An 18,310-nucleotide genomic window follows, 5' to 3' on the forward strand; every position below is an offset into this window, starting at 1 on the left:
GGTTTCTCTCCTCCCACTCTCTCGATGCACCCTGGTCACCGTGTGGTAGCCACACTGGCCTTCTGCTTGGTCAGTCTTCCAAGCGCAACCACTTAAGGCCTTTGCGCTAGCTGCTCCCCAACCCGGGATGCTTTCCCTGTAGATAAGGTCAGCCAACTGTGACCCACGGCTTGTTCTTGTACAGCTCAGGAGCTAACAACATTTTCATATATTTAGGGTTTTTTTTAAGGAGAAGATATGACAGAGATCCTGTGTAGCCCACAAAGGCTAAAACGTTTACTCTATTGTGCTTTACGGGAAAAGTTTGCCAATCCCGGAGCTAGACCTTCGTGTGGGTGTCTCCTTCTTGTCATTTGGGTTTTAGCTCAGATGTTGACATGCCACAGAGGCCTTTCTTAACCTCCTTCAGCCTGACGTGACCTCCTTCCCCTGACCTGAAACACCCACTGTCCCTCAAACAGTAACAACAGAAATCATTGTTGAGTGTTTGCCATGTGCCAGGGAATGTTCTCGGTTCCTGAGACACAGCAACCGTGGAGTCTACAGCTGCGGGCAAGCGGCAAACAAAGGGGTAAGGGCTGTGAGGAGAAATGGGGTGTGTGGAGAGGGGCTGCTCATATACACTCGTCAGGAAGGGCCTCTCTGACAAGGCCGTATTCGAGCCAGGACCGGAAATGATGACAGAGGAGAGTTTCATGCAGAGAGAGCCGTTAAATAATTGTGAAAAAGAGAATAACTAAGAGCCTGCTGCTGGTGGTGGCGGGTACTTGGGAAACAGCAGGTCAAGGTCACTCAATTAAAGTGTGCAGATAATGTTTCACACACTCCTGCTGTTTTAATCTGGGTTGTTTCTAACCTTCAGTGGTAAAATGTCCCCTTAAGTTGGTTTGTCCTTATGTTCAGCAGCATTTTGGCAAACGACGCATAGATCTATATTTTTGAGTTTATTTGAGAAAAACAGGAATAAAAATTTTTTTAAATACCGTTGTAATATATCCTGAATGCCAAAGGCCAATTAACTCTTGCTAGAGTTGTCTTATTTTCAGCTTATCGTAAAATCTACCCCCTTTTCTAAGGAGAATAGTAGAATATCACCTCTTATTTGACTGAAAATTATATCTGTCTCATCATATCACTTTTTTTTGCTACCATTATTGTGTGAAATTCTCATTTGTGTGTTTATTTTCTGTGGCCTCCAGTGGAATGCCAGCGGCCTGTCTGCTTTGTTCACATTGGTGACTCAAGAGCCTAGAACAGGTTTTGGAACATTGTAGCCTACTCACTAATGTTGAGTGTGTGTGTGTGTGTGCACGTGTGTGTCTATGAAGATTGTACACCAACAAGTTTATGGTAGTTTTCTCTGTACCATAAGATTATGGGTTATTTACCTATCTACGTTTTCCTAGTGGTGCTACAATGAATATATATTATATATTACTTATGTAATGGCTCAAAAACTATCAATGGAAAAAAAAAGACTGCCATCCAGAAAAGGGAACCATACAGTCTGCTAAGCGTCCCAGAGCAAGAAGGGAGGGTTTTTACATACCAGGCAGACTGTGCTCGACAGAGACCCAGAGAGGGTGAAGCGTTCATCCCACCACACAGCTAATGAGAGGCAGAGCTGAGATGCAAGCCAGGGCTCCTGGGCCCTGAGCCGCTGGTGCCCTCTCCACACAAAGCCTGGCAGGGCTTTCCACTCCTGTCATGAAACTCTGGCTCCAGAGAATGACAGAGAGTCCTGCGTTTGTTTTGGGGCAGCAGAGAGGGGGGTAAAATCCCAAGAACTGGGACACAGAATGGGAATCCAGGACTGGTGGTCAAGCTCTGCACCCCGTCCATCACTTGGCTCCGTATTTGAGGAGCAGTTATAGTGGGTGCCATCGGTGCTTGCTCCCCTCTTTGCAGTGCTCACCATTTCTGTGTGCTCTGGTCTGACCCCCCATTTCTGTGTGCTCTGGTCTGACCCCCCGATTTCTGTGTGCTCTGGCCTGACCCCCCATTTCTGTGTGCTCTGGTCTGACCCCCCCATTTCTGTGTGCTCTGGTCTGACCCCCCATTTCTGTGTGCTCTGGACTGATCCCCAAGAGGCAGGACCTGTGTTCTTTTGCCTGAAGACTTTCTCTGGCTTTCTGGACGGTATCAGGTTCAAAGTGCTGGGCAATCAACTGGGAGCAGCCCGAAAACGACTGACAGGAGTTGGTGGATGAATACCTCAGCTCCCTTGCCCCTCAGGTGGGGTACCTCTGTGTGTGTGTCTACACTGTCTCCCAGTCCTTTGGGTGGAGTACCTTTGAGTGTGTGTCTACACTGTCTCCCAGTGTTGCCCAGTGGATTCAGTACCAGTTGCCTACAGTGGTCCCTTACTGGCTGCCTTCCCCTCCCTGCCTACTTGCCTCCAGTTAAACCTCCTGAACTCAAATCCCTGTCTCAAGCCCTGTTTTGGGGGAAATCTAAACCAAGACCATCTTGGGTCCACAAGGAAGATAGAGGCCCCTAAATGTGTCTCTTTCTGCTGTTCTCTCATAGCTGCTGTTCAAAGCCTGAAGCAAATTTGAGTTAATCCAACAGAAATTTATTGGGCATCTGTCAGTCACTTTATCAAGTGTAGAGACAGGTGAAAAGGGAAGAACGACACACGGTTGCTGATCTCGGGAAAACACTGTCACGTTGGGAGTGTGTAGCTTAGGAACCTGAATGGAGAAACTACTGCCCAGTGCAAGGCGTTCCTTACATCAGTACTCACTCATTAGCCATGACTCTGTCCATTTATTGAGTATCGAACTGGGCACCAGAGGCTCTAAGGTGAAGGACAAGCCCCGGATCTCTCAGAGGTCCCTCGGGTATGAGAAGCGCACGTGCAGAGCTTGTGTCAGAGTCGGAGGGTTTGGGGAAAGACAAATTCTAGCCAAGCCTGCGGGAGCCCAGAGAGGGCAAGGTGGTTCCTGGTGTTTGGTAAGGGGGACGGGGAGTGGTGGCCCATTTTTTCCCTCTATGCTATTTCTTTGCTGCAGGTTTGGGATAGATCTTTACAGTGGCCCTGCCAAGGCCTCCACTGTCCTGTGGAAGTAGCCTAGCCTGGTTATGAAGCTTCACTGAAAACTCACATGCACCCAAACTCAATTTTAAATTATTAAAGATGAAAATTAATGAGATAATCTGTGTGAAATGCAAAGTTATATAAGTTGTATAAATTCAAAGAATAATGATTACTGTCATTTCTAATGCAGCCATTCATGTGTTCCTAATTGCTCAATTCTGTGGCGTTCATCAGGGCTTTTAACTTTTTGTTAAGTCCACACTCTCTGTTTCTCGTCCCAGTATGAAACTATCGGACACCTTCACGACCTTCTCTTGAGAGAGGAGGCCCGGCAACCTGGCCTCTTTCCCCATTACCGAGCAGGCGCCAGTTTGGTAAATGTGCCCAAAGCTCGTGGCTTGAGTGGCCCCTGCCGAGTCCCGGGGACCCAGCAACCTTGGACCCCGCCCAGCCAGAAGGTCACTGCCGGCCTGCTGGGTTCCCTGCTCTGCACTTGGGGGCCATGATTTCCTCCAGAATGACTTGGCTGTGGCCACTTTTTTGGCTGATTGGACCAAAAAGCCGCTGAGGCGGCAGGGCTCCCCTAGAGGGCTGGCGCCTTGTTTCACAGCAAGAGAATTTGTATAAATTTTTGTTAAATCCCACCATGGTTTTGACAACCCACCTTATGGAAGGGCAACTTCGTTTGCAGTTTCCAGGCTCCTGAAGGCCTTTATAGCTACCACCCCCTTTTTTAACATTATGTGAGAGCGATGATTATTTACAGGCACCATGTGGCAAATGATCTGAACAAGTGAAGGTTCCTTTTATAAACTATCTTTATTCTGGTAATTTCATGTGTTGGGATTTGTAAATTTAGAATTCCTTTGCATTGTTGTATACTTGCATTTTTAATCAATGGATTTTTATTGGGCATCTATTATGCCCTCAGCTCTGGTTACTCCTGCGAAGATGGATAAAGTAGGAGTTTGCTTTGAGGAGTTTATAACCTGGCAGGGAAGCCCGTGTGATTACCCGGCCTCTCTCTCCCTCGCAGCGGAAAGTCTGGCCAGTGGCCTTGATTTTACCGGTTAAGTATCTGCCCCCCGGGGTAGCTGCCCACGTAAGAGGGCTGTGCCCTTCTGCTCCCCAGCCTGTGTCTAGCACAGGGGCGGGCATGGAGCCACGCCCAGAAGACACTGGCTGACCAGATGGGAAAGGTGTGTGTGGACTCCTCTCCCAGGGCCAGTGCCACACACGGGGCATGTGGCGCAGGTGTGTGGGCTCAGGTGTGTTGGTTTGGGTGGAGTCTGGCCCAGCAGCTGGGGATGGGCAGCAATGATTCCAGACTCACTATCCACCACACCCCCCCCCCCAGCCCAGCACCACCGCCACCCCCAGGAATTCCACCTTGCCCCAACCTGTTAGGTCAGCAGCAGGGTCACGCCCCTGCCCAGGATGCCCTGAGGGAGGAAACACATCCTCCTATAATCCTTTCCTTTCAAAATTAGCTGTATTCAAGTCAGCATTGTGTCAACCACAAGAAGTTGTGCAGAAATGCTCGTCACTGAGAGTGGTTCCAGACTGAAGGACGAGTCCAAGCAGCCGTGTCAGAGCCGCACACCGTTAGAGGAAGCGTCTCTGCCTGACACCGGCCTTGCTTGTGAAGTGATGGGCTCAGGGCTGCCAAGGCCTGAGACGCCCTTGTGTGTCCCGGGGTGTGCGGGCACCGTGCCCAGCGGCCTGTCTCAGGAATTCCGTGAGTCCTGGAGCCTGAGAGAGCTGTGACGCACTCATGCCCTTTCGCAGATGAGATCACAGAGCTGCAGGGGTCTCCTAATCCACACACAACCACAGCTCAGCATCAGTCAGTGTCACCTACCAGCCCAGTGCTGTGCTGAGCCTCCAGCTCCAGCATCGTGTTCCGGGTGGAGGAGGGCAGGGCAAGAGCGCCACCTACGGTGCAAAAGTTAAAGACGCTCACTGCCAGGGCCCTGGGAGCGCAGGGCTGGCCTCTCTCATCCCAGTTAGTGTCTTCTCTTCCCTGTAAAACCATCCTGCAAGGCAAACATCATTATGTTCATTTATCAATAAGGAAGGGAGCTTCAGGGAGGTGACTTAGCTCCCCGAGGAACACAAAGGATGCAGAGCCTGGAGTTGGACTCCAGTCCTGTGTTCCTAGCATCCTACAGCCCAGGGTCACACTGCTGGTGCATGACGGGGCCTGTGACGACCTCAGGGCCCCTTCTGCTGCACCGCCTCTCTGCAACAGCACAGATGCCAGGGGAATGGACACCGCCTCCCTCAGCCCCTGGAGGCTTGAATGTGCAAAGGGAAGCTGCCCCCCTCTCATGAGATTCTCCTGCTCAGCAGTATCAGCCAGCTCTGGTCTTCAGGCTGATCTCCCTGGCAGATGACAGGGGCATAGAGAGGTATCAGAGCTCACTTACAGGGACCAGGCAGGCCTGCAACACTGTTGACAGAAGCTGTCCATATTTTTTTTTTCTTTGTGAGGATGATCAGCCCTGAGCTAACATCCGATGCCAATCCTCCTCTTTTTGCTGAGGAAGATTGGCCCTGGGCTAACATCTGTGCCCATCTTCCTCTACTTTATATGGTGCGCCGCCACAGCATGGCTAGACAAGTGGTGCGTTGGTGCGTGTCCAGGATCTGAACCTGCAAACCGCAGGCCTCGGAAGGGAGCGTGCACACTTAACCACCACGCCACCAGGCCAGGCCCAGAAGCTGTCCATATTTGACCTGCACACAGAGTTTGGCTTTTGAGCCACACAACTTCCTTCAGATCCCAGCGCCTCAGTTACTCTCTCAATGGCTTTATACAAGTTACATAATCCCTCTGTACTTGGGTTTTTAAACCTAGAAAGTGGGAGTAAAATTGGGGCCTAATAGGGATTCACAGGCTTACATAAATTAATACATAGGGACATGCTTGCCAGAGCGCCTGCACTCCGTAATTGCTTTGTGTTTGCTATTATTCCTTGGCTAATAGACATATTTGACCCACACAGTGTTAAAATGTGAATTAATTATCAATATTTACAAACAAAGGAGTTCATGTAATAACACGGATTTCTAGCTCTTCATGAAAAATCAGGTGTTTTGCCAGTGCCGGGTTGGTCGGGCCAAGTGGCCAGCTGCTGCCCCCTGCGGCCAGGCTCTCCCCTCCCCGACTCCATGGGTCCTGCCTGGGTCTCTTTGCTTGTCCATGCCGCTCACCTGGCCTGCACAGGGCTTTGATTTAGTGTGTGCTCGCTGTGCACCTGGGGTGGGAGCTGGCGGGATACAGCCGCTGCCTTAGAGGTGAAGAAACAGGAGAGAAAGAGGTTAGGGTGTGAATCTGGGAAACTGTGACCCAGAGGGCGGGGCTGGGGAGGATAGTGCCGTGCCTGGGCTGAGGCTAGGATGGAGGCCCTGTGTATGGTGGGGGGTCTTCTGATGGGGGAAGCCATAGGTCTCAGCCCAAAGCTCCAGCCAGGAGAATGTTGCCAGCTTGAAGGGGTGGTCTGCCCTCTGACACGCGCTCACCTGCTGATTCACAGAACTTAAAACTACCCCGAGTACGCAGACGCACATTCCGGTCATCGCCTGAGGGTGGATCATGCAGAGAACACAAAAAGGAGGTCCCAGCACCATCCCCTGGCACAGGGCCTGTTTGTCCAGCTGAATGAAATGCAGGATCCTCCTCCTGAAGGAAGTAAATTATATTAAAAATTTAAAAGTTAATACCTTAGAGACAGGCACCTCCACACCCTAAGGATTCCTGGTATAAGGGGGAACGTTTATCGATCCTGACTGACTCTATTCATAGAAGACTCGCCCTAAACTGTTCGGGGAAAATTGAGAACAAGAGAGTGCTCCAGAGGGATAAGTTTGGGAGGGTCGGGGTGGAGGGGGTCCAGATGGGGACGCGTGTGTGTAACCTGATAATTGCTGCGCGCCATAGCAATTCGCGCCATAAAATGTAACTGTTTAAATGTTTTAAATTAGCCAATCATGTAAGACCGCGCCAACCTTTTCCCGCTTTATGCTTCCGAATCCTATAAAAGAGCTTGCCCCTTAAGGTTCGGGGTCGACTCCTCTGTCTCCTGCGAGAGATACGTGTCGACCCGGAGCTCCGCTTAATAAACCTCTTACCTCTTGCGTTTGCATCAAGCTCGGTCTTCTGTGTCTGTGGGTCCGCGCCTTCCCGAGGCTGGAGTTGGGGTTCCCTTTTTGGGATCCTACATTTGGGGGCTCGTCCGGGATCTGCGCGGTCACCCCAGACTTCGAAGACCCCTTGGAGGTAAGCCTGAGTGACTGGGTGTGTGAGTGTGTGCGGCGCCGCGAAGCATTGTTTTGGTTTCCGTATCTGGGCAGCCGCCGCCGGGCCGTGAGGGCCGGCGGCTGCAGTGGCAGACGTGCTGGGAACTGCAGGCTGCAACCCTGGGGGACGCCCCAAGGGACAAGGGGAGTCAGGAAAGCCTGACCACCCGCTTTCAGGTGGAAAAAGAAACGGCACTCTTTTTCCCAGGGAGGACACGAAAACCCCTCCCGTCTGAAACCGCCTTCGGTTGGCTTGTAGAGACACCAACCGGGCAAAGTTGTTTATGTCTTGCTGTGTTTTTGGTGTTCGTTGTTCTGTTCTTGTTCGTTACGTGGACCTCTTTTGACGGGATGGGACAGACTATGACGACCCCCCTCTCTTTGACCTTAGACCACTGGACTGAAGTGAGAGCAAGAGCGCACGATTTGTCGGTAGGAATAAAAAAAGGGCGTTGGCAGACTTTTTGCACCTCTGAGTGGCCCACCCTCAATGTGGGTTGGCCCCCTGAGGGGACGTTTAATCTAACTGTTATTCTCGCGGTGAGGGCTATTGTTTTCCAGGAGAGACCGGGGTCCCATCCTGACCAACGACCATATATTACAGTGTGGCAGGATCTAGTGCAGAACCCACTCCCGTGGGTTAAGCCATGGGTAAAAGCGGAAAAACTAGGCCCCCGAGTCCTGGCGCTACAAGATGCGGAGACACGAAAGAAATCGAAATCAACTCGAACAGCGGAGTCGGAGACCCCTTCGGCCCCCCCCGGGGTCTACCCTGAGATTGAGCCTCCTCCCGAATGGCCCCCTTTCTCGCCTCCCCCTTACCCTTCCCCCGCTCCAGGATCGCAATCAGGACGGAGGGCGACTGGCTCGGGTCCCTCCGCTGGAACCCGAAGCCACCGCGGAGCCACTCCGGACGGGCCTGATACCACGGTGGCGCTCCCGCTAAGAGAGTATGGAGCTCCTGCGGGACCCAACCAGCTGTCACCCCTCCAGTACTGGCCTTTCTCTTCCTCAGACCTGTATAACTGGAAAAATAACCATCCCCCCTTTTCAGAAAACCCCGCCGGATTAACCGCCCTGATAGAGTCCCTAATGTTTTCCCATCAGCCCACTTGGGATGACTGTCAACAGCTCTTACAGGCGCTCTTCACCACGGAGGAGAGAGAAAGAATCACACAGGAAGCAAGAAAGAACATCCGAGGCACCAGCGGGCAGCCGGCAGCGATAGCTGAGGCGGAAGAAGGGTTTCCGCACAACTGACCCAACTGGGACTATAACACGGCTGAAGGTAGGGTCGCTGTCCGCTTACCGCCGGGCTCTAGTGGCGGGTCTCCGGGAGCCGCAAGGCGGCCCACCAATTTGGCTAAGGTAAGAGAGATTCAGCAAGGACCCACTGAACCCCCTCCGTTTTCTAGAACGATTGATGGAGGCTTACGCAGGTACACGCCCTTTGATCCGTCCTCGGAAGGGCAGAAGGTCTCTGTCATTATGGCCTTTATTGGACAGTCAGGCCCAGATATAAAGAGGAGAGTGCAAAGGCTAGAGGGGCTGCAAGACTACGACCTGCGGGGCGTAATAAAGGAGGCTGAAAAGGTGGATCATAAAGGGAGAGTGAAGAGGAAAAGCGAGAGAGAGAGAAGGGAGGCTGAGGAGAGGGAAGACAGGAGAGACAGGAGACGAGAAAAAACTAACTAAAATACTGGCCGCAGTGATAAAAGCGACAGGGCCAGATCACAGACAGTCAGGGAACCTGGGCAACGCCCCACGACCAGGCTCACGCGAGACGGCAACCCTTGGACAAGGACCAATGTGCCTATTGTAAGGAGAGAGGACACTGGGCAAGGGAATGCCCCAAGAAAAGGGCCACACCCAAGGTGTTGTCTTTAGGAGAGGGCCGAAGAATAGCGGGGGCGGGGCTCGGGCCCCTCCCGAGCCTAGGGTAACCCTAACTGTTGAGGGGACCCCTATGAGTTTTCTGATTGATACTGGGGCTGAATATTCAGTACTGAAGCAACCTTTGGGGAAATTAAAAACTAAAAAGACTCTGGTTGTTGGAGCCACTGGGCAGAAACAATACTCATGGACTACTTCCCAGACAGTGGACTTGGGGAAAGGAAGGGTGTCCCATTCCTTCCTAGTGATTCCTGAATGCCCGACCCCGTTGCTAGGTCGAGACCTTTTAACCAAACTGAAAGCTCAAATAGATTTTGCTCAACCTCGGCCTACAGTATCCTGGTCCGCACCTACCACCATGATATTGGCCCTGGAGCTAGAGGAAGAATATCGGCTCCATCAGCAGCCTAAGCCTAGAGCTCGGCTCAATATCGATAAGTGGCTGATCGAATTTCCAACGGCATGGGCTGAAACCGGGGGACTAGGGACGGGTACGAGAATTCCCCAGTCGTGATAGATCTTAAGGCCGGAGCCCTCCCGATAAGGGTGCGTCAATACCCAATAAGCAAAGAGGCCAGAGAAGGAATCCGCCCCCATATCCAGAGGCTGCTCCAACAAGGAATCCTGGTTCCTTGCCAGTCTCCTTGGAACACCCCCCTCCTGCCTGTAAAAAAGCCTGGAACTAATGATTATAGGCCGGTCCAGGATTTGAGAGAGATAAATAAAAGAGTGCAGGATTACACCCTACCGTGCCAAACCCATATAACCTACTCAGCTCCCTCCCCCCATCACGAAAATGGTACACTGTCTTGGACCTGAAAGATGCATTCTTCTGTCTACGGCTTCACCCAAAAAGCCAATTACTTTTTGCTTTCGAGTGGTGCGACCCTGATATGGGGATCGTTGGACAACTGACTTGGACGAGACTACCTCAAGGTTTTAAAAACTCCCCTACCCTGTTTGATGAAGCCCTCCACAGGGACTTGACTGATTATAGGGTTAAAAACCCTCAAGTGACTCTTTTACAGTATGTAGATGATCTACTGTTGGCGGCGGAAACCCGGGAGACTGTGAAGAAGGGACCAAAGCGCCTCCTGGCCGAGTTGGGTGAGTTGGGATACCGGGCGTCGAAAAAGGCACAGTTGTGCCAGGAAAAAGTAGTCTACTTAGGCTACACACTAAGGGCGGCCAAAGGTGCTTAACCGGCCTTGCGGAAAAAGACTGTGACCCAGATTCCGGCCCCAACCTCCGCTCGCCAGGTAAGGGAATTCCTGGGGACAGCCGGCTTCTGCCGATTGTGGATCCCTGGGTTTGCTACCCTGGCTGCTCCACTGTACCCATTGACTAAGGAAAGTGGGAACTTTGTCTGGACTCTAGAGCACCAGAAGGCTTTTGAGACTCTAAAGCGGGCATTATTAGAGGCACCGCGCGTTGGCCCTACCAGATTTGACCAAGCCCTTCACCTTGTATGTAGATGAAAGAAAGGGAATCGCCCGGGGAGTCCTAACTCAAGCCCTTGGGCCCTGGAAGCGCCCAGTCGCATATCTATCAAAAAAACTGGATCCAGTAGCCAGTGGATGGCCCTCCTGCTTAAGGGCGATCGCCCCCACTGCCCAGCTGGTGAAAGATGCAGATAAGTTAACTCTGGGCCAACAGATAACCGTAGTAGCCCCCCATGCCTTAGAAAGCATTATCAGACAGCCTCCAGATCGATGGATGACTAACGCCCGGATGACTCACTACCAAAGTCTGCTCCTAACTGAGAGAATTACCTTTGCCCCACCGGCCATCTTAAACCCGGCCACACTACTGCCCGAAGCGGATGATGAAATACCTGTTCACCAATGCGGCGACATCTTGGCATCAGAAACGGGGACCCGACCCGATCTGCCGGATAAGCCATGGGCTGGGGCCCCTAATTGGTACACCGACGGCAGCAGCTTTATGGCAGAAGGTAAGAGGATGGCTGGGGCTGCTGTGGTAGACGGAAAAAGACTCTGTGGGCAAGCAGCTTGCCGGAAGGGACTTCTGCACAAAAGGCTGAGCTTATCGCCCTGACACAGGCGTTAAGGTTAGCTGAGAATAAGACTGTGAATATATACACGGACAGCAGGTATGCCTTTGCTACTGCCCATGTTCATGGGGCTATTTATAAACAAAGAGGGCTGCTTACCTCGGCCGGAAAAGATATCAAAAATAAAAAGAGATTCTGGGCCTCCTAGAGGCTATACATTTGCCTAAAAGGTGGCAATCATCCATTGCCCAGGTCATCAGAAAGGCACCGACCCCATAGCTCAAAGGGAACCGCTTAGCAGATTTGGAAGCCAAGCGGGCGGCACTAGGACCTATGGTCCTGACTCTCAGGGAGCTAAGGTCAACAAAACTGTCTCGGTGGGGAACTAACTAAAGAAGAGAAAGACCTTTCCGTTGCAGAGGGGCGAGAATATCTATCACATCTACATCGGCTAACCCACTTGAGCCCTCAGAAACTAATTAAAATTATTGAGGCCTCCCCGTACCAGGTACCAGATTTGAGAAAGGCGGCTGAAGAAATTTATAAGGATTGTAGAGCTTGCGCTCTCACAAATGCTGCAGTTACCAAATACCGCACTGGACATAGACTCCGGGGAGACAGGCCCGGAACCTTTTGGGAGATAGACTTTACTGAAATCAAACCGGCCCGGTATGGAAATAAATATCTTCTAGTATTTGTAGATACCTTCTCGGGATGGGTAGAGGCTTTCCCCACCCGAAAAGAGACTGCCTCTCTAGCAGCCAAGAAGATATTGGAAGAAATCCTCCCGAGATTCGGGATCCCAAAGGTAATTGGATCTGACAATGGTCCTGCATTCGTTGCCCAGGTAAGTCAGGGACTGGCCAGTCAACTGGGGATCAATTGGAAATTACATTGTGCTTATAGACCCCAGAGCTCAGGCCAGGTAGAAAGGATGAATAGAACAATTAAAGAGACCCTAACTAAATTGTCCATAGAGACCGGCGATAGTGACTGGACAGCCCTCCTGCCCTTTGCCCTGTTCCGCGCCCAGAACACCCCACAGGGACCCTTAAAACTTACACCCTTTGAGATCCTCTATGGAACCCCTCCCCCTTTGGCACAAATAGGGATACATGACCCTGACATTATACCTTCTATACCTTTGTCAGCCAGCTTGAAAGCACTTGAGGCCGTCAGGCGCGACATCTGGAACCAGCTAAAAGAGGCCTACCAGCCTGGTGATCTGCTCATCCCGCACCAATTCCAGGTTGGGGACTCTGTCCTTGTGAGACGACATCGGACGGGGTCATTAGAGCCACGTTGGAAGGGGCCCTACGTGGTGCTCCTCACTACGCCCACAGCAGTCAAGGTGGACGGTATAACCTCTTGGATTCACGCCACACACGTAAAGAAGGCACCCCAGAATGCAGCAGATCTCTGGAAGGTGGAAAAGACTGATAACCCTCTTAAGTTGCGTTTGCGTCGTGGGAACGGCGAGCAGCTTGTCCAATCCTGACCCCCACGCTCCTCAACTGCTCACGTGGCAAGTCGTCTCCCAGGTAGGAGATATAACCTGGTCAATCCAAAAAACTGCTTCCCCTTGGACATGGTGGCCAGACTTACACCCTGACCTTTGTAAACTGGCTATAGGAACCCCCGACTGGGATTTCATGGGTCGACGAGGGGGGGCAAAACAAGCCGGAGGATGCCACTCCCCCCATCGCAAGGGTAAACTAAAGGCATACTCCTTTTACGTGTGCCCCGGTCACCACAGACCTCGTTCAATTGACTCCTGGTGCGGGGGCAAGGAAGACTTCTACTGTAAAAACTGGGGATGTGAAACCAGTGGGACTACTTATTGGGAACCCTCCTCTTCTTGGGATTTAATCAGGGTTAGAGCAAATTATAGCCACCAGATGAGTCGGGGCTCAGAATGCAATACCTGGTGCCACCCCTTAACCATTCAGTTCACAGAAAAGGAAAAACAATTAAAACCTGGACCGAGAATGGTCATTCATGGGGAATAAGATTATACAAAGACCGATATGATAAAGGCCTGACCTTCTCTATTAGATTAAGAATAGAACCTCCCGCCAGCAGACCGATAGGGTTAAATAGCCCCAAACCCCCCCAGGCAAAGTCCATAACCCTAAATGGGACCATAGATACGGTCACCAAATCTGCCCTGCGACCACCATCTACGCCACCTCCCGCAGTACCTACTGGGCAAAGATGGCACAGACTGTTTAACTTAGTACGGGGAGCTTACTACGCCTTGAATGATTCCAAACCTGAAATGACTGAATCATGCTGGCTATGCCTAGCGGTCAGCCCCCCTTATTATGAAGGAATTGCCACCATGGGGGTCTATAATAACACCTCAGACCACACGACTTGCCTTTGGGGCAAAGAAGGGCGGCTAACCCTAACGGATGTGTCGGGGACCGGTTCAGGACTATGCTTAGGAAAAATTCCCCCGGGCTACCAGGCTCTATGTAATAAGATTGAAGTCAGCCTTCCGACTACTCCTGGTCATTTTTTGGTACCAGGACCCAATAGGTGGTGGGCCTGCACCACGGGCCTAACCCCCTGCATCTCAACTAGCGTATTCAATTCATCACAAGATTTTTGTGTGCTTGTGCAGTTGGTACCTAGAATTTATTATCATACTGCCAATAGTTTTGAGGATGAATTTGACCAGAGATCCAGATTATGGAGAAGGGAACCAGTATCCCTCACCCTGGCTGTACTCCTGGGACTGGGAGTTGCCGCGGGCTTAGGGACTGGCACTACGGCCTTAGTCACAGGAGAAAGGGGATTAACTGCCTTGAGCAATGCTATAGATGAAGACCTCAGGACTTTAGAACAGTCCATCTCTAAATTAGAAGAGTCCCTCACCTCCCTGTCTGAAGTAGTGCTCCAGAATAGAAGAGGATTAGATCTGCTGTTTTTAAGAGAGGGAGGACTTTGTGTGGCCCTTAAAGAAAACTGCTGTTTCTATGCAGATCACACAGGGGTAGTCCGAGATTCAATGCAAAAATTAAAGAAAAGATTAGACATGAGGCAGCGAAGCAGGGAGGCGCAACAAAGCTGGTTTGAATCCTGGTTCACTAAGTCCCCCTGGATGACGACCTTACTATCCTCCCTAGCAGGACCCTTGCTGATTTTTTTTCTACTTTTGGTCTTCGGACCATGTGTTTTCAATAGAATTACTGCTTTCATAAGAAAAAGAGTCAATGCAGTGCGTGCTATGATGCTCCAACGCCATTACCAAGCTCTCCCACACAATGAGCCACTGATAGTAGACACCGAAAATTAAGTTCTAAGATTAGAACTAGGGACAAAAGAAGAAGTGGGGAATGAAGGAAGTAAATTATATTAAAAATTTAAAAGTTAATACCTTAGAGACAGGCACCTCCACACCCTAAGGATTCCTGGTATAAGGGGGAACGTTTATGGATCCTGACTGACTCTATTCATAGAAGACTCGCCCTAAACTGTTCGGGGAAAATTGAGAACAAGAGAGTGCTCCAGAGGGATAAGTTTGGGAGGGTCAGGGTGGAGGGGGTCCAGATGGGGACGCGTGTGTGTAACCTGATAATTGCTGCGCGCCATAGCAATTCGCGCCATAAAATGTAACTGTTTAAATGTTTTAAATTAGCCAATCATGTAAGACCGTGCCAACCTTTTCCCGCTTTATGCTTCCGAATCCTATAAAAGAGCTTGCCCCTTAAGGTTCGGGGTCGACTCCTCTGTCTCCTGCGAGAGATACGTGTCGACCCGGAGCTCCGCTTAATAAACCTCTTACCTCTTGCGTTTGCATCAAGCTCGGTCTTCTGTGTCTGTGGGTCCGCGCCTTCCCGAGGCTGGAGTTGGGGTTCCCTTTTTGGGATCCTACACTCCCATCCACAAGATCCTGCCGGTCTGGCCCCTGCCCATCTTCCCGGCCTTATTTCCTACCAGCTTCCACCTTTGCCCGCCACGCGTCAGCCACGCCGGCCTTCTCCCTGTTTCAGGGACTTTCTCAGCTCAATTGCTTTTTCTTCTCCCCGGCTCATACTTCCACCACCTTCTCAGGGCTGGTTCCTTCTCAGTTACAGTGTCCGCTCCTCAAACTGTCCCTGAACCCCTGTCCCCGTCTCCTATCACATCGCTTTGATTCATTTTTGGGGGAACCTTATCAGCACCAGGAATTATTTCTTTTACTGACTTTCTCCCCTCAATAGACTACAGGTTCCCAGACAGGGCCTTGGTGCCTTGTTCACCTCTGATCTCCCTGTGCTGAGAAGAGCGTGGACACACAGTGGGTGCTCAACAAACAGGGCAGCATGCTCAGAAGAACAGTCTGCACGTCGAAGGCGCCCAGGATCCATGTATTCAGTGCATGGACAAATGGAAAAGAGTTTCATTTGAGAGACACACACATTTATCCAGCCAATTAATATAAGGAAATAAGTGCCACAAGAACAGTGCAAATAAGGCTGGGAGGGAGCACGGCAGGGGGTCCTTTGTTCTAAGAGAAAAGAGGCTTCTTGGAGAAAATGGCCTGTGGCCTGGATTGGGGGAAATCCAGAGAGAAGGCAGCAGACCCAACCTCCTGGGATCAGTGTCACTCAAGCAGCCTCCCCTCTGCCCCAAAATGCCCGTCAAAACTCTCTTGAGAAGGCCTTCCAAATTCCACAAGTCTGAAGAATGTTCCTTCTGCCTCATGGCAATGAAAACAAAGAAGAAATTAAGACATTAAGCAAATTTGCACATTTCTCTGCCCTTTTGAAACACATTCAATACGATTTTATGCCATTGGTTATTACAGTGCTCTGCTCAATTGATTTATATTCCACTTTAGGAAGCTCCGCATTCTATTTTCTACGAAGGTGAGCCCTTTCTATTTGATTAATGGTTGCCTACATGTAGCATTTGTGGCCAGTTCTGGAAATTCAGGCAAGTTGTTCTTGCACAGGAATACAGCTTCCCTCTGACAATACTGTTTCTGTGAGAAGTCAGATGTTATCCTAATGCCGTTCTATCCCACTTAGGTCCTTTTTCAGGAGTGTCAAAGCCTGCTACAACAGGAAACAGCCTTTAATATTCTGTACACACATATACACACACGCGCACATGACAATTTATGAAGAAATCTGGGTGTGAGGTACCCCTGCCCTTCACTCTGCGGTGGTGTCAAGAGTTCTCTGGCCTGTGACACGCTCTGCTCCTCAGTTCTCTTTCCCTGTCTTAGGTCTCTTTTTCCTCATATACTGAGTTGCGGATGTGTGTGCAAGGGATGTATTAAGACTGTCCCCTCTGGAGAACCCCACAGGAAGCAGGAGAAGCAGGACCCAGAGGGGAAGATTCTGAGGAGGCTCTGGAACATGAGTAGCCCCGGGAGACCGTGGGTGGGGCATGAACCCCCTTCCAGTCTCTGCTCTGGAATGTCACTTGGCTCTAGCCTGAGGCAGGGCTCCAGCTGCTGGAAGCTAAAGAAAACGGAAGTCAGGGGGAGGGATCCTTGAGGATGCAGGCAAAACACCAACAGTATCTTTTATACTCCTTGTTCTCTGTTCTCTTCTCCTTTCCCGTTTTTTTTTTTTTTTTAATTTCCAGGGGCAGGGAGATTAATGCCAATAGTCCTGGCTGAGTTTTAATTGCTTTTAATTTTTCCCCAAGAAGACCAACTGACACAATCCTCATTTTACTCATGCAGAATCTGAGGCTCAGAAAAGCAAAATAACATACTTAACATAGGACAAGTTGGTGGCAAGGCTGGGTTTTGGTCAGCTCGCCGTCCACTGTCCCATGTGGTCTCTGAGCGGCCCTGAGCGCCGCGGCTTCCCTAACTCAGATGCTGCCGGTGAGGAAGCCGCTCGAGCCGCTCAGGCATACGTGATGTTAGTGTGCACAATATGCACATTGCAATGCCACCTGATTATGACCTGTTTAATGATGTCACATACCTGCGGGCGGCCCTGGGACGTGTCTTGCCCTGGCCCCTGCAGTAGATCCTGTGATCTGACAGCTTCACTTTAATACATCTAATAAAACTAAATGGCATCATATAAAATTAAAGCCATAATTAAAAATTGATTTGCATGTACTGTCTGCCAGCCTCAATATCTACCGTAGTATCTTAAACACTAGTTACATAGCTTTATTGATTGGAAGAAAGATAAAGTGCAAAATAAAACCAGCAAGCTAGCTGTCCGTAGATGAAAGCAGCAAGACTGTCAAATTGCAAATGCTACAACCAAGTGTGAGATCTAATGTTTTAGAAGTGTATGTTGGCAAAGGGAAGTCAGGGCAGGAGATATCGACCTGACAATAAGTGTGCCCTCGGGACCCCTCACAGAAGAACAAACGTGTGCTCTAGATGTGGGATGTGGGGGTGGGGGAGTTAACCACGGGGGAGGCTGCCATTGCATTAGAAAGCCCAATCGTAAGTGTCAAACAAAAACTAAGTTTTTCCTTGCGATGAAATAGAGGGAATCACTGTTCAGAACCCACCTGGTCGTCTCTTTCTGTCGGGCTTTTTGCTCACAGGGAACTGCAGAGGAACAGCATGTTTTTGGTTCAGGCGGAGGAAAAGGACGTCCCACTTTGTTCCCAGAGAGCTCATTTTTGGTAAACTTCCTGTAGGGCTGGTTTTCAATGTTTTAATTATTTCTTTCTCCATTAATAAAGAAATGTCTGATTTTCTGTTTGCCGTCATCAGTTCTACTAAGGCAGAAATAAAAGGATACATTTTGTGTCTGCTCCCCCCCCGCCCCCAAAATAATCCTTAAATTGGGTTTATGCGAACAGGGAGCTAGGGAATTCTAGAGGGTGCTGGGCCTTGGATTTCCTTAGGGCAGCTGAGCTCAGACCAGATGGGGAAACTAGCAACAGAAATGGAGGCAGACCTAGACCTCCCTCAATCAAGGAGGAGTCACTGGTTTCCTCAGCCAACTGACAACTGCCGCTGTTTGCCTACTGCCGCCTGTCCCAGCTGTGGTGCTAAGCGCTGCACAGAAATGGTCTGGTGAGACGGCCCTTGCTCTTATCCCCTGAAATGTACGATGAGACCAAGGCTCAGTGTATGGGTGACT

General features: G+C 50.5%; 1 long non-coding RNA gene across 2 annotated transcripts; it reads left to right on the forward strand.

The window, feature by feature from the left end:
• Positions 1–10,460: 10,460 nt before the first annotated feature.
• LOC147912930 (uncharacterized) lies at positions 10,461–15,053 on the forward strand. Of its 2 annotated transcripts, none has more exons than XR_015549532.1 (2): positions 10,461–12,096; positions 12,401–15,053. It is a non-coding gene; the product is annotated as an uncharacterized LOC147912930 (long non-coding RNA). The 2 variants fall into 2 exon arrangements; XR_015549533.1 differs by having other exon boundaries at positions 12,499–15,053.
• Positions 15,054–18,310: the final 3,257 nt, after the last annotated feature.

This window comes from Ceratotherium simum, chromosome 33 (genome assembly GCF_057802395.1).
Source record: "Ceratotherium simum simum isolate JZ-2026a chromosome 33, ASM5780239v1, whole genome shotgun sequence".
Lineage (NCBI taxonomy): Eukaryota > Metazoa > Chordata > Mammalia > Perissodactyla > Rhinocerotidae > Ceratotherium > Ceratotherium simum.